General features: G+C 45.9%; 1 protein-coding gene across 3 annotated transcripts in view; it reads right to left on the reverse strand.

Annotated features, from left to right (window-relative positions):
• Positions 1 to 2,880: 2,880 nt before the first annotated feature.
• Positions 2,881 to 16,088, reverse strand: part of MED10 (mediator complex subunit 10) — a 29,089-nt gene continuing 15,881 nt past the window's right edge. The window contains exon 6 of one of the 3 annotated variants that reach the window (XM_080678581.1): positions 2,881 to 4,568. The gene's annotated coding sequence lies outside the window, so the exon portion shown is untranslated. Of the gene's footprint in view, positions 4,569 to 15,115; positions 15,756 to 16,088 lie in introns of those variants that run through there. The other 2 variants (XM_080678580.1, XM_080678582.1) reach the window with 2 other exon arrangements.

The following is a 16,088-nucleotide window of genomic DNA, read 5'->3' on the forward strand; positions in this document are numbered from 1 at the left end:
GACTGGTGGGTGTGGCTTGTGAGTGTAGTGGAGGTATGGTCAATTACTCTTTTATTATATAGGATTACATTGTATGTTCACCACCCAAAGTCAAGTCTCCTATCATCATATATTTGACCCCTCTTGTACCTCCCACCAACCCCCTTTTCCTCTGGTAACCACCCTACTATTGTCTGTGACCATGAGTTTTAAGACAAAGTCATCTTAAACAACATAAGATACATGGGGTTTGTGGGGAAGAATTCTAACCTGATATTTGATTCATGAGTAACTTTATATCAATTTTCATTCATTGAATATCATAGTTCCACATAACAATGTAATATTTATAATTCACTTAATGCTGCCCAATGAATAGATACATATACCATAATGTTTCTTTACTTTATCTTTTTGTAACATAATTTTCTACCAAATAGTAACATACATTCATAGAAAGTAGTTGAATATGCATTATTAAGTGGAAAAAAGAGATATAAAATAATACCCTTTGTATGATATAACAAAATAATACTAAATATTGTATACATATATAATATATATTACATATTTATGTATATAAAGATCTTTGGGTGGATTAATATTATATTATAAACCTATAAAGTTTTCTATTTTATGTTTTTTGTTTCTACATCACTTAAATCCCATATGATGAATACACATTTTTTTCTAGAATTAAATAAAATCAACAAAGATGTTTTTACCTAGAGGAAATACCGGAAGAAATCATTCAGACCAGAAAAGCCTGAGGGGAAGATCTTAACGCTAAAGCATTGCAGCTAAAATGTTCTGAAACAGGCCTGCAAGAGAATCACATCATTAGCGAGGTTTTCGGTCCACGGGATAATGAAGATCCCAACTTACATTTCACAGTCCATGCCTCCTGACAGCCTAACACATGCTTACTGATGCTTAGTGTACTTTAATACAGGTACAGTATTAATATTTTATGTCCACCGATTTCTTCTCTGTTTAAGGGTATCTACAGCCTGAACAAGCAAGTCGTAGCCTGGAGACATAAAAGCACACAGCTAAATGCACACTTCCCCTTACTGTCAGGAACGACGGATACATTAAAAGGCATGATCGGGAGGAAGGTACACTTTGGAGGTTTGATCTAACCCATTTTCACATTCAAAGGGTGCTTTGAGTATTTCTCAGAAATACATAATTGTGCTGAGAGCAGAAAGCACTTAGCATCAGCTGAACGCTTGCTCGAAGTCTGAGTTGGAGATTTACAGTAACGCGTCAGCCGACACAGCGACGGGCTGCTGAGCTCCGAAGGATTGGCCAGTCGCAGGCTGCTGGGAGTGTGATCTGGGTCTGTTATGCCTCCTATGCACCAGGGAGGTCCACCTTTTCCTGAACCCTCTCTGCCCTCCCTCTCCTTCCTGCCTCACCCCCAACCCCCTTGGGAAAGGAAAGCCAAGAGGCAAACAAGATTCAATTCAGTCCTGCAGCAGATGAGTTGATTTCAGACTCCTGGTTGTACAATCTTCACAAGAGTTTGTGATCTACCCTCCCTTTGCCCTTGGTGTTTGAACTTGAATGAAACCCAAAGGTCACCTAAAGCTTCAGGAGAAAATTGCTCAAGTTCACTGACGGCTGAGTCAAAATCTCCAAATTAGGCCAGATCTGTCTTCAAACACTGATTCACCAGGCTTTGAAGCTGGATGCTTCCAACAAGGCTGGCTGGCCACGGGAAAATGAACAGACTCTTAAACCTTGCAAGTTTCAGACTTTTTAAGCCCTTCGCCCCTGAGCCCTCTGCTTAATAACCAAATTGAAGTGTTAGTATTGGACAAGGGCTGTCATCATAATTTGACAGCATGTCCAAGACCAGCGTCACTCTCAAAATAGCCTACGTGAATGTGCCAGTCAGCCAGCCTGAAACTGATGCTCTGCAGGTTTCTTTCAAAGTCCTGTCTTTTATAAGACTGTGGTCATCTCATGAATTGCTGTTTTTAAAAAAAGGAATCGTTTTTTTTTAAGTTGATTCAAAAAATTGATTTTCTATTTCTAGCTGTAACACTTCAAAGTCAATAAATGCTGGAACTTTCCTATAACTCTCTCTTCCAGATCTTGAGTCAATCTAAAGAGGTGTTTTATTAAAAAGTGCCAGAATGAGATGGACACCATAATATACTGCTTCCTCTGTGGCCGGCCACCCCTCCTGGTCCTGAGGGCCGTGAAGGTGAGCTGCTATTACCTTGGGGAGGCCGAGGAGCCAGCTGTCCACAACCTTGACAGAGGTGTGTTAGTAAACACCACAGAAGCTCATGATCTCCGTGGAATCATCTGAGACTCTTAATAAAATACCCACATGGAGGCCAAACCCAGATTCACTACATCAGATGCTCTGCAGGTGACGGCATTGGGCAGGACACTGAGTCTGTGGTAACTTCACTGTCCCGTCCATCAGTGCCATGTTTTCCTGGGTGTGACCCACAGGGACTTCCAGGAAAGGAGGTGGGCAGGTCGGCAAGAAAGCAGGAGTCGGACCTCAGCATCACAGACTTGGCAACCTCATTAAAGAGACAACACTCATACTATTTAAAGAAAACATGTATAAAATGAATGCCAAAGTGTAGGCTTCAGAGAGTTAGAGACTGAGACAAACCAAGTGACCCGAAGGTGATTATGCAACTCAAATCAGCTCTGCTCAGCATTCAGCCCCTTCAAATCACAGAGGAAAACCAGAGCACGAAGAAGCCACATGGGATCACAGAATTCGATGGTGAATCTGGCACACGAACATCCAACTCCGGCTCCCTCAAACCCACCCAAAGTGGAATGGAACACTTGGGCCAATTAGAGTTTTTTTCTCTCATCTGATAAATCCATATAATTGACCCCCACAAAGTGATTTTTTTTCTTTTTGAATTATCTATACAATTGCCTTGATTTCCACTTCATTTTGCTTTTGTAACTATAACCTCACTTCCTCCTTTTGTATAATCAGTATGAAGCAAATTTTTCCTTGATAATCTATATATATTGAGTTATTATTATATACTGGAGGCCCGGTGCATGAAATTCATGCACGGAGCAGGGGCAGGGGTGGGGGGGGGGGTCCCTCAGCCCAGCCTGCACCCTCTCGCAATCCAGGACCCCTCAGGGGATGTCAGACTGCCAGTTTAGGCCCGATCCAGCAGTCAGACATCCCTCTCAAAATCTGGGACTGCTAGCTCCTAACCATTCGCCTGCCTGATCACCCCTAACCACTCACTTGCCTGCCTGATCACCCCTAACCACTCTGCCTGCCTGCCTGATCACCCCTAACCACCTCTGCCTCGGCCCCCGCCACCAAGGCTTCATCCGGAAGGATGTCCGGAATGACGTCCGGAAGGTCATTCAGCTATCCAGTCTAATTAGCATAGTATGCTTCTATTATTATAGATAAGTCAGTATAATTAGTATGGTGAGGAACTGTGAACACAAATTATAAACATATACAAGTGCCATGCCTTCCCTAAGCTCACAGCCTGTTCCATACAGTCTCAGGAGAAGGTAACTCACAAGATAAGCAGGGTGTGGTGAGTGCAGGAGGTGGGCAGAGCTGGATGGAAGAGAAGGGGAGAGAGAAGAGAGCATGAGAATGGTCAGAGCAGAGATGCAAAGACGAAAAGTTAGTTAGGTTGTGTTGGGAGGGTCCTATGGGTGCTCGGCTAAGTGAGAGGAAGTGGAACATAAGTGTCAGTCTGAGGGCATTGGGTGTCTGATTGTTTAAGACCAGATCTGACTAGGCTAAACCAGTTAAGAAGCTGGGTCATTTGTACAAGTCACTTCACCTCTCTGGGCCTCATTTGTAAGTGGGTGTAGTAATAACTTTCCTTGTTAGGCTATTATCTTAGTTTGGGCTGCTATCACAAAAATAAATCATAAACATTTATTTCTCACAGTTCTGAAACTGGGGAAGTCCAAGATCAAAAAGCTGGTGGGCCTGGTATCCAGTGAGGGCCTACTTCCCAGCTTCTAGATAGCTGCCTTCCCATCATGGGGGCCCCAACCTCATGACTCCATCTAACTCTGATAACCTCCCAAGGTCCTTACTTTCAAAGCCTATCACATTGGGAATTAGGATTTCATATAGATTTGAGGAGGACAGAGACATTTAGTCCAAAGCAGTTATTTTGATGATTAAATGAGTTTATATATCTATAAATCATCCCAGAAGTGCCAGGAGCATCATAAGCACCACATTATTGTTAGTTAACTGTTCTAAGATCCCAGTGGCTGGAAGGTGTCATTCTGGGCTCTAAGCAGGGGTGCGGTATGACAGCTCCATCTCCCCCTTGCAGAATGGGTAGATGAGCAGCCACACTGTGCCAGGGGAGAACCACGGAGCCCTGACCTGGCACTGGAAACATCACCAAGTCACAAATAAAAAGGACATGGGAATGAAGGAACAGGATGCCCTGGTTGACACTGCTACCAAAGTGTGTTGAGCAGGGCACACAAGTGGCCTTAGTGTCCTTCACAGCTGGTTCCAGATGGAAAAAAGACAGCACCCCTCATCTCTGCTGAAGTGAGGTCTCTTGTGGTCCTCAGGTAGGAAATCCAGTGGCCTGTTGGAGAGGAGAGATCAGATGTAGTTGGGAGTTTGTGCAGGAGGTGGTGCTTGCTCCAAGGAGAGAATCTAGGGAAAGGTGAGAGATGTGCTGAGGCCTGGAGAGCCAGGAAAGAGGCTTTGTCACACTAGAGGATAGTGGTACTGGAGACGGTGGGTGTGACAACCAGATGGAACCAGGGCTCTGTATGGAGCCCACATATATGCCAGCATGCCTGGCATTTTGTGGGAAATACTAAAACCAGGATACAGTTCAAGGTGGCTTGCACTTTGGAGGATTTCCAAATCCCATGGTCTCAAAGTGGCAAAGACCCTGGGTTAACACTGGGAATCAGTAAGGACACAGGGGGATCATCTGATGCTGGCTGGCCTTGTGGGCATCTTTGAATGTTTTTAATGCCTTCAGTTCTGACCATGTATTCAATGTTTAAATCCATACAAAGGACCATGTCTTTGTAAATCTATTAGGAACTCTGAACTAAGTCCATGGTAAAATATATCAGTTATATCCAAAATGATACTTCTGACAAATATGTGAAGGCCCTGAAGATGAAGAATAAAAAGAGCCAGGCTGTGTATAGAGAAACACAACACCAGCAGGAACCTGAATGGGTTGGCATTCTGAACAGAAGCTGCTAGTCCTCTCAGGTGACACACTAGGGCCCTGAGTCTTTTTGTTTTACTTCAAAAACCACAGCAAACCCTCTAAATGTTCTGGCTAGTTTTCCAGGAATTATGAAAGAGGATGGATAGAGGCATGGGGGGCAGAATGAAGAACGGAAGGAAGAATAGAAAGAAGAATGGAAGGATGGATGGGTGGGTGGGTGGGTGGGTGGATGGATGGATGGATGGATGGTTGGATGAAGAGACAGTCTACAAAATAAACCTTCCACCCAAATTGAGCCTAAAACTTATACTAACTTTAGTTTCCCATCTGTGAAATGAAACTGCTTCTTTCTATAGCCTTTGTCTTACAAAATCTGGCTCCAATAAATGAAGTGACGCTTCTTATGTTGTATGCCTACACAAAGCTCTTCCAAATTCACTTTGACCCACCACTTGTCCCCTGCCCTTTATTTCCAGTTCAACTCCAGAGCCCCTGTCCTCCTCACATTCTTCAGTGCCCAGCACAAGGTCACCTGTGTTTGGTGTCTCACCCTGATTCTGAGTAATATCAGAACATGTGAAGAACAGTTGTATGGTTGTTTCTGAATGTGTCTCATCTTTGAAGGTGCTGATTAATTCCATAGGAATGGAGTCAGGTCATTGCTTGAAGCTGTCTGCACATGACCACTTGTATTTATTATTATTATTGATAGTTAGATAGGAAGGAAAGAGGATGGAAGGAACCAATCAATGGGCTTCTCCTACACCATCAGAAGACAGGCCTCCAGCACTTAATGCTAACTCTGTTCAGACCCTGGAAAAATAAATACCAGAAAATTTGGAAATGAGACTGAAAATAAAACCCCGTAAAGTCTGGGGAAATGTAATCTACTCACTTTCCTAAATTTAGCGCATGTCCCACACAAACTAAACAAATCATCTCAAATATATATGAGAATTATTATTCTGCCCAGAACATTAACTGCATCACTGTAAGCAAAATAATATAGAATGCATATTAATACTAAGGTGTATTTTAAGTAGTGTTCATTATAAGTGACCTGATTCTAATGGAAATCTGATCACTAAAATTAAGTTTATTTTTTCATTCCTAATCTTATCAACATTAATTTTAATATCATTTAAGTGGGTTTTCTAGCCATGGACAGGACAATTCTGGAGCAATTATCTTTATAATGTTTTTGTAAAAGCTTTTTTTGTAAACATAAATAAGTGGCACCAGATTAATTTTTCCTTTGAGTTCTAACCAGGATGATTCAAAAGAAAAAAAAAAGCTAAACATAAAAGTCACTAATTTGTTTTTATGAAAGTCATCAAACATACAGCATGATATGATGATGAGCTGATGATCATGCAATCTGAACCAGTTCTGGGTTGAGATCACACGGCGTAGCTAACCAAACATCCAGCACAAACATTTATCAAGAAACAAACATCTACTGGGGAGGCCACCTGTCAACTACTCCAGCGGCCATGGCGCCTATGGTAGGGTCACCAACATCTATGCCCAGGTGGATGGAGACAAGAGGACTATGTTACCTCTAGGGCCAGGTGGGGGCAGGAACTTCTTTGCAGAGCAAGGAAGGGGGCCTTCTGGAGCATCTAAACTTGGCAGACGTGTGCAAGCAAGACAGGGAGGCAGCAGCTCCCTGATACTGAAACAGCAGCCCTACAGAACGGAGATCCCTGATGCAGGGACTGAGGGGACTGGAAATGACAGAGGAGGCTCTCAAATGGCAGGTGGCTGCACTGAGCCATGTCTACTAAGCTGCAGTGCTGGGTCGTCTGAGGATTGCTGAGCGGAGGGGAAAGGATGCAAGAGTGGCAAGGCCACTCTGCAGGGCCAAGGAGGATGGATTTGAGTGGGGGAAGCGATGGAGCTGGGGGAAGTGTAGGGACCAGTCAGGGGACTGCTGCAGTCCCTGCCTGGACAGCGGGAGCAGAAGCAGCAAGTGTCGGGGAAGCTGGGAGCGGACTCCAAGGACCATGTATCAGTCTGCTGGGCTGCATAACAGTGGCAGGGGAGGGCTCTGGCCAATGGCCATGCTGGTGGGCAGGAGACTAAGGTTTTAGTCCCTGAGAGGGGCCCAGAGCAGGAGCACAGCTTCACGTAGCTTTAGGGCTTCTGACCACCAGGAGGTGCCCAGGTGACTGCTAAGTTCTACTTGCTGCTGTTGCTACTTCCTTGTGTTCATGGAAATTCCCCACTACCTCCACACAAACCTGAGCCACAAGAGCCTGAGGCTTGTGACAGGCTGGATCCCAGACCCTGGCAGAGGGAACCAGTCCTTATCTCTTCCAGAAAAGAAAGGCCAACTGGTGTCTTGGGAAAACCCTAGGGCTGAGCCCCAGGGGTCTGGATTCCAGAGCCAGCCCTGTGCCTCCTGAGCCTGCTTAATCTCAACAGCCTCCTGTCTTCTTATCCAGAAAAAAAAAGGGGCTTTGCTTGCAAATCTCTAAGGTGATTTCAGCTTTAAACCGCTCTGAATCCCATCTTCCTGCTGACTGACATTATAATTTTACAGAGGCCTTATCTTCCCTGCAAATGATCTTTAGCGGCAGCAGCCTTTCATCCCAGCTTACGTCGCCCTGACCTTTTTATCTAGTGGTTAATAAACACCCTGGTGCTGAAGGCGCTGTCCTGGCTGTGTGTGTGTGTGTGTGGTCCTGGAGGGTCCTTCCAGGCGTGGGAAAGCGGCTTACACGATTAACACCAAGAACACAAATCTCCCTTTGGCTCCTAATGTGGTTTCCTCAAGCGCAGTGCAGGAGAAGGGGGATTGCAGCGGGGCCCTGAATCCAGAATGCTGGCTCATGTTTCCTGCCTCATTTTTATCATCAGAAGGGCTTGTTTCGTAGGAGCCACATGGTACTGTCTGTCACCCACCGAAGAGGCTGCAGACATGGCCAAAAAGGCCCCACATCAGAAGGTCAGTCTCATCTTGGTGCCAGGAGAACCTCCCACACCAGACACCTGCCTTACACTGCCAGGAGGGGGCAGGCATGAGTGTGTCCCTGACAGACCAGGGGACAGTGCACAGGAGCTCTAAGACTTGATAGGTTCTGAGATGCCCAGTGAGATTTTCTAAAATAGAGGGCGCGTGCAGCAAAATAGACCCTCGGGCTAATTCTTTTATCCCTATTTGCCTTGCATTCATATTTTGGGACATCATATTATCAATTGACCATTAATGAATACAAGTGTATGAGATAAGAAGTGGTAAATGCATATGTTCTCATAACACACAAAAAAATGTTGTAACTATGTATGGTAATGAATGTTAACTAGACTACTTGTGGGGATCATTCCACAATATAAACAGTATTGAATCATTATTCTGTACACCTGAAACTAATATAATGTTATGTCAATGATAGCACAGTTAAAAATACACATATATATGTTAAAACATTAGGAAAAGTATTTAATGTAACTAGCCAGTCTGATATCCTTGATCTGGCATCTATCCATACTTGTCTTATTAAAGGTACTAAGAAAATGAATGTGGGTTTGTTTTTTTTCACACATTATGCAATTATATATGGGATATTGCCCCTATACGTAGCTTTAAAATAATTTCACTTGTCAAACTGGGCAAGTAATAAAAGTGGAATACTATTTTTAATTAGTTACAAGACATTCATGAACTATTTAATAACAAGCTTCTTTTAATTGAATTTCATTTTTTTGTCTCAATAATTCTGACAATATTATGTGCCACCCCAAAAAGCAATAACTGTACTGAAAGGCAATAATCTTTGGACTGGGGAATCTGTCTATAAAATATTTTCCTCTTATAGCTAGAACTTTAATATAATATCAGCGACTGGTGGAGAGGTGGGAAGCGGGGGGTAGGAGAGACACAGGATTTGAAAGCTGCTGACACGGGGCCAAGGGGGCTGGCTGCGGCGGCTGCTGTTTGTTCCACTTGAGCTTCATTTTATAAGGTCCACGTAAGGGCATCACTTGGTAAATACCAGGGAACTCTCTCAGCAGGACTCCTGGGCTCAGTAAACACACTCAGGCACGATGCTCATAAACTGGCTGTCAATCACACAGGCTCCTGGCAGGGGAGGACATCCCAGCAGGTGCCATCTGGCCTTGGGTGTCTTTGGCTAAGCAGTGTTGGGGAGAGCCTCTGGGCAGTGCAGATCCCACCCCTTCTCTTTAGGACCTAAAATACTGCCCTCAGCACCGATTACATCACAGCTCCTCTCCTCTCTTCCCACATAGCAGGGACAAGGCACCAACAGTGGCAAGAGGCTGAGCAGAGGGTGCCAGTACCAGTTTCAAATGAAATCAGGACCCGCCCCCGCCCCGACCCTGCCTGGAGCAAGGGTCAGCAGGAGCTAACTGTCCCTTAGCACCTAACCCACGCCTGGCTGGAGCTCCTTCATTTCCTCCAAAACCATGGAAGGAGTGTTGTAGGTAAGCTGGTGGCCACTTGAGCCAGTCCACAAACACCTGGTAACTTCAGTAATTAACAATCACACGCCCCAATAGTTTTACAATGCACTCGAATATCTAATTTAAGCTTCAGATCCGAATTACAAAACATCAACATTTTCCTGGGCTGTACTGAAGAGTATTCGAGTTCCATGCAATTCAGCAGACAGTGATGCCCAGAGGAAAAGGGCATAGCACTTACCCTGGAAAGGCTCCTGGACAATGTAAGGAAAGCACTGCAGTGTGCTGCGCTGTGCAACCTCATGAAGGGGCGGAGGAGGCATGGCTGTTCCCCTACAACTGGCAAGCAGGGCAGCCAGCATCTGACCTGGGTCTGGGAGGATGAGAGACAGAAGCGAGTTGCACTCCAGAAAGAGCTGACAAGGTGCAGGGGGCAGGGCAGGAAGGTGGCCTGTGGATGTGACTAGATTTAAGCAGAGAGGCTTTGGAAAATGAAGAGCAGGTGGGGCCGCAAGGTGAGAAATAAGGGGTTGGTATGGGTCAGATGCACTCACTGCCCAGACTGGAGGGGGCCAGGAGACAGGGGGAGACAGGAGGGTCAATCACATGGGCTCCTGGCAGGGGAGGACATCCCAGCAGATGCCATCTGGCCTTGCACGTCTTTGGCTAAGCAGTGTCGAGGGAGGAGCAAAGCTACTGGAGCTTGTTGCCTCCCCATCTCTCTCTGCCCTGTCACCACCACCCACACAAAATGAGCCCTAGGAAATACAAGAAAGAAAAATCCCCAGATCTAAGACAAGAAGACAGAGAAAGTGGGAAACCTCAATTGGTTGATTCAAACATCAGAGGGCAATCCACACGTATATGATCCTTACCTCACGCCATTCAAATTTAATTCCAAATAGATTATAAATCTCAATGTGAAAGGCAAAATAATGAAGCTTTAAGAAGAACACAGGGGAAAAGAAAAAAAAAAACAGCACTAACCATAAAAAGGAAAACATTGTTAAATTGGACCACATTAAAACTAAGAACTTTTGTTCATCAAAAGACACCATTGAGAGAGGAAAAAACCAACCTACAGAGGAAAAAGACATTTACAAGACATTCAAAAACACCTACAATTCAATAAAAAATAAAAAATATAGAAAATCAAATTCAAAGAACTGGACAAAGGGACCAGCGCTTCACAAGAGGATAGCCACATTGTCTGTGAACAGATGAAAAGATGGTCAACATCACCTACCAGCATATCACAACATGGCACGGTCAACACACTCACCAGAGCTGCTGAAAAGAGGACGAGGCAATGCCAGCTATGGGCAGAGTGAGTGACGGGCTCTGGTCCTCCCCTGGGAAAGTGGACTCATGGCCTTGGGAACAGCATATATAGATGCTGAGACCATGCCTCCCTCTGGCCAGCTCTCACACTGCTGGGTGTTCACACACAGCAGTGTGTGTGTGTGTGTGTGTGTGTGTGTGTGTGTGTGTACCAAGAGACGCGATCCGACAGTAGTCATAGCAGCGCACTTGTAGTGGCCAAAAAGCAGAAATGATCCACTGCCCATTTAGGGCCAAATGGATTAACAACATTGGTGAGGTCACACATAGGAGGACACCAGAATGAGAATGAAGGAGCTACAACCACATGAGGATCAAATTCACACAAGATGGCAAGTGAGAGAAGCAAACACAGAACACACACAAAACTCCATGAATGTGTAATTCAAAATCAGGCTGTTCAGAGGTGGGGGAGAGGGTCCCTGGAGTAGGGAGCAATGACTGACAGGAGGCACAGGGGGTTCTGTTACTTTATCTGTACCCTATTTGCCGGGGTGTATCCAGTTTGCAGCAATTTGCTGAATTATGCCTTCAGGATTGGCCCATTTTCCTGTTTATCTGTGTATAGTGGGCTGCATGGTGGCCGCCAAAATAATATGCCCATGTCCTTGTTCCCAGAATCATATATGACAAAAGAGTTATTGTCCCCTTATTTAGCAAAAGAAGTCATTAAATTAAGGCTCTTGAGAGGAGGCGCTCATCCTGGATTGCCCTCGTGGGCTCTCAATCTAAAATGAGACTGTCCTAAGGGACAGAAGGACACACAGAGACACAGAGAGAGCCAGGTGAAGACAAAGGCAGAGACTGGAGTGATGCTTCCATGAGCCAGAAGCTGGAAGAGGCAGGCAGGGTCCTCCCCCAGAGCCTTTAGAAGGAGCTCGGCCCTGCTGACACCTCAATTTCAGATTTCCAGCCCCCAGAACTGTAAGAGAATACCTTTCTGCTGTTTTAAGCCACTACCTGTGTGCCAATTTGTCACAGCAGCCCCAGGAAACTAATACTCTCATACGTCAGTGAAATAGAAAAGAACAAATAAGACCTAAGAAGGCCTGGGCCCCACCCCAGACCAAACAAGAGAGAACAGTTGGGAGATGGGGCCTTAGCAGCCTTACAGGGATGCCAACAATACCTCGCCAGGTTTAAGAATCAGAGAGAGAGACACACACACGGCTGCCTAACACCCCATGGAAAGGCCCTCAGAGGGTAGCCGAGGCCTTGCCAGGAAAATGCAGGCGATTTCGGGCTGCATGCCGGCTCTTCAAGGCTGGCTGTCGTAAATCTAAAGTGAGTGCATAGCCCAGTCGTGTAATTTTCTCCTTCAATGTTCAGACACTCGGGGCAGATGGATGGGTTTAATCAGAGCTGGGATGTTTCCAAGTGAATTATAAAATAGAGGGAAGAGGGCAAGGGAATTGAGGGTGCATAAAAGGAGTGAGTATAGGGAAAACTGCAGAATCTTAGCTGGGGAGGGAAATGAGGAGGGGGGAGCTGGGGAGTGGACATGGGTAAGATGGAAGAATCAGAGTCCTCCAGGAGGGTAAGAGAGCTCGGCAGTGGGAGACCAGGCAGGCAGTCTGAGGGAGAAGGCTTGCAAGAGATTTTGGAGGAGGCAGGACTCTGTGGGAATGGCAGGCCTCGGGTATGTCCATGGGAGTAGGTGGCTTAGGTGAGCAGGGGAAAGATAGTTGGAGCTCTGAGGAGGTCACGGAACAGTGACCAGGCACTGAAGATAGTTCCCTGGATTATCTTCAAAGGGACCCATGACCTAAAAATGGTGATTGGAGAGAAAACAGAGGGAACACCATGATCTGGAGCCACAGTCTCAGGGAATGAGGGAGAGGACCCAAAGGCCAGGCATGACAGCATGGAACCTGTACCTGAGAGGGGCTATGGGTGTGAGGGAGGAGGAAGGAGAAGGCTCAGGAAGAGGTGGGGGGAGCCAGGAGGGCCCCTGCTCCACGGGGACCATGTACAGTGAGAGGTAGAACAGTGTCCCTTTGGAGGGCCTCGGGGGATGGCCGATTTCTGCAAAGGGAGTTTTCAGAGAAGAGGCTGAGAGTCAGCGAGGGTTTCTGCACACAGGTCTCGGAGTTGATGGAAAAGAAATACGTCAGGGAGAAAATGGATGGACACTAGTATTCTACCATCCATGAGAATCCTACTATCTGGACAGATTGACAAAAATGCATGAGATAGGCATCTTCCTAACCTTCCAGCCCTGAGAGTTCACAGAGCGGGTCTACACTACGTCGCTGCATCCTTCAAACGCTCACCAGGCAGGTTGTTTTATCACGCCCCCTTATAGATGTGGAAAGCAGGTGAACTGGGAGTGGAATGAGTCTGTCCCATCCCAAGGGACATTCCCTGGTCCCTGTTGCATGACATCAGCTGGAAGGCAAGTGAGGCTCAGAGAGCTTCCGCGAGAGACACCTCTCCTGTGGTTGTTCTCTGCTGGGGCTGAGCAGGTCAGGAACTGTGTTGCCTTGACCCACACCCTCACTCCAGTATCTGTGGGCTCTCTCACACTGCTTCTTTCTGGGCTGGTCATGGAGAGGGTCACCTTAGTGCCTAGAAGCCCTGTTTCAACCTCAGTCCCTGCAATGGCAGGTCCCTCCTGCTGCCCTTGCCGGAAGCTCTCCCATACTTCCTGGAATCTCTTGTGTTCTGCCCAGCCAATGGAGATTTCTACAAAGGATCCTCTCTGTGTCCAGATGCACACTCTGCTTTGTATGCATTCGAGGGTACCACAGAATGAGACCCCACCCACTGCAGAATCCAAGATGCCCCTGGCCAGTGGGAAGTGAATGACCTCAGGGTCGGGAGACTTTCAGAAAACCTCATGTATTAGTTTTCTGCTGATGCTGGAACAGCTTACCACTATCTTAGTGGCTTAAAAGAGCACAAATGTATCTTGGTGCTCTAGAGGCGAGAAGTCCAAAAAAGTTTTCACTGGGCTAACCTCAGGGTGTTGCCAGGGCTGCATTCCTCCTGGAGGCTCCGGGGAAGAATCCGTTCCCTTGCCTTTTCCAGTTTCTAGAGGCTCATGGCCCTCTCTCCATCTGCAACATTGTTTCTGCTCTCTTTCCCTTCTGTCCTCAAATCGCCCTCTGATTCTCTTCTTCAGACTCCCTCTTCCACTTTTAAGAACTCTTGTGATGGCATTGGGCTCAGATAATCCAGGATAATCTCCCTATGTGAAGGTCAGCCTATTAGCAACCTTGATTCCCCTTCCTCACTCACTAACATATCCTCAGGCCACACAGAGTAAGATGTGGACAGACTCGGAGGCCATTATTCAGCCTATCACACCTCAGAAGCAAGCTCTCCTCTTGCTCTGGCTTACATTATTCCATTGGGTTCCTGACATGGCAGGGGAAAAGACGATGGGCTCCCTTGGCACCACCCTGAATAAGGCTGAAGCATCCGATGGAGAGGCACCCTCCAGCAACTACACAACCTGTACAGGAGCCAACAGCATCAATAAGTAGAGAGAGCTCTAAATCACAGCTGCCAAAGAGCCTGAAATTCTAAAGTTTACCATTAAAGACTGGAGAGTTCTTGCAATTTGTGCTTTGTTCCCAAGTTAAATTACCACCAGGGAGCAAGAACCCACCAGGACTGAAGTGACATGGGCTCCAAACTGAGAGACTGAGGCAAAGCAGAGACTATGGTGAACAGACCCTGGAAGCAGGATAGAGACGGGGCCCCAGCCTTCCTTCTTAAAGGCTTTACTTGGTAGAGAGGGAAACAGCTGGTACCCACCTGCATTGCATCAAGAGCCATTCAGGATAATTGCTTAGAGGTGATTTAATTGTTTAATAATGGTACCTTATTTGTTCTGCTCTCAACCAAACCTCTTGAGTTCTTCCCAGCAGAGAAGGAAATATATATATATATATATATTAAGCACCTATTTATTAATGGATCAGACCCTGATCAGAGCTTTCTCTACTTTGCCTACAGGCATTGCTGAGAATGCAGACATGGGTCTCAAGAACCCATGGTAACTAGGTTTCAAATTCTAGCAGTCAATCCTTTCACAGTTCTACACCCTCACCGCCATGGGGGCCCAAGGGTAGAAAAGTAACAGGATAAACAGAGAGAGATTTCGGGCCAACAATTTTGCTCAAAGCAAATAATTTTAACTTAATTTATTTATTTTTATTATTGTCAACACTATTTTATTTAAAACAAATACCAGCCTATGAAGCTATAGATAAGAAATATTTTTTTAAGTCTGCTGAGGCAGGTTTCGTTTTTGGGTGTTGTTTTTTTTTTTGGTTTTTTGGTGTTTGGTTTTTTTGGTTATTTTTTTGCTTCCAAACTGTATGAATCCAGGCAGAAGTCCTTTTCCTCTGATATGAGGGGATGCTTTGCTGGAAAGGTTTGAAGATAACTGTCAGAGCATCTGCTCACCCTCCTCGTCTGCCCAGCTTCGAGGCCCAGCATGTTAAAATCCTTGTCAACCTCTTGACCTATTGTTCCGTCCAGAGCCTCACACCAATAGCATTAGAAATGTCTGCAGAACTCGGCGCAGGTTGTGTAGGACTGTGTTTAACTTCCTCTCAGAGTATAGTATTTATGCTCATGGAGCTCTCAGGCCAGCTCTAGAAGTCTTCCTCTGTGACACTGGGGTTAGACTCAGCGGGGCAGTTCTCCTGGTCTCGGCTGGGCTCACTCATGGATCTATGCTCATTTGCCAGGTTGGCTGGGAGCTGGCTGGGGTTGGCAGGGGACAGGGTTTGGACATCTTGAGGTCCATCATTCAGCCCACCACAGCAGCAATACCTTGATCCACCAGTGAGGGAGCTGCAGCAATTGCAAGGGATGAGTGAGAACCTTACAGTGCATTCTGGCAGCAACTAGCTTGAGTTAGCCCTGCACATGCTAACAAGGGAGGATCTCCAGAGATATTTTAAGTAAAAAAAGTGAAATGCTAAACAGTGCATATCATAAGATCCATTTGTATCTGTATACGCATAAACATACTTAGAGGATTTCTGGTTTGCCCGAAAGAAAGGATATATGTAGTTAATAAGGAGGAGGCTAGGGTCTGGAAGGTGCCATCCACACTGCACCATTTGCATTTCACACCATGGAAAACAGCATATGAAATAACAGTAGTAAGTGTACTATCTGGTT

This window comes from Plecotus auritus (assembly GCF_963455305.1).
Source record: "Plecotus auritus genome assembly, chromosome: 7".
NCBI classification, from domain to species: Eukaryota; Metazoa; Chordata; class Mammalia; order Chiroptera; family Vespertilionidae; genus Plecotus; species Plecotus auritus.